This window comes from Myodes glareolus, chromosome 25, assembly GCF_982192425.1.
Source record: "Myodes glareolus chromosome 25, mMyoGla1.1, whole genome shotgun sequence".
In the NCBI taxonomy this organism is placed as follows: Eukaryota; Metazoa; Chordata; class Mammalia; order Rodentia; family Cricetidae; genus Myodes; species Myodes glareolus.
Window position 1 is genome coordinate 45,556,061 of NC_142050.1, and position 543 is coordinate 45,556,603.

A 543-nucleotide genomic window follows, 5' to 3' on the forward strand; every position below is an offset into this window, starting at 1 on the left:
AGGGGGCACCTGGATTTGAACCAGGGACCTCTTGATCTGCAGTCAAATGCTCTACCCCTGAGCTATACCCCCACTTATACTTAAGGCAGCATGCCATTAGGACCTCTTCAACCTTGGCACCACACCTAAGCTTCCTATATGTTCACGATCTACTGGTTCTCCTTTTGATCTTGACCTGGTAAGATTTTTACTTAAGTCAGCCTTCCACTTCCTCCTCTCTGACATTAGTCTGCCAATTTCAATGCCCCCTCTCTCAAGTGTGTTAAAAATTTCAGCTTTGGCCCTAGAAAGGACTCTTAACTCGTATTTTCCTTAAGTACACTCCTAATTTCCCTTGAGTGGCCAAGGCAAGAGGTGATGGTTCTGAGGTTTTTTTCAATGGCCCAAATCTTTTCCTGGAGAGAATTTTACCTGTTCTCTAAGATATGAGGAGGGTACCCTTTGTTTTATACCATCATTTATTCAATCAACAAACACCATGGAGCTTCCTTTGTTGTGGTCAGTGTGACCCATATTGAGGACACAAAGGGATGTCAGTCATTT

At 43.5% G+C, this 543-nt stretch overlaps 1 non-coding gene across 1 annotated transcript; it reads right to left on the reverse strand.

The window, feature by feature from the left end:
• Positions 1-72, reverse strand: Trnac-gca (transfer RNA cysteine (anticodon GCA)). Its single transcript has one exon. It is a non-coding gene; the product is annotated as a tRNA-Cys (tRNA).
• Between the last annotated feature and the right edge of the window lie 471 nt (positions 73-543).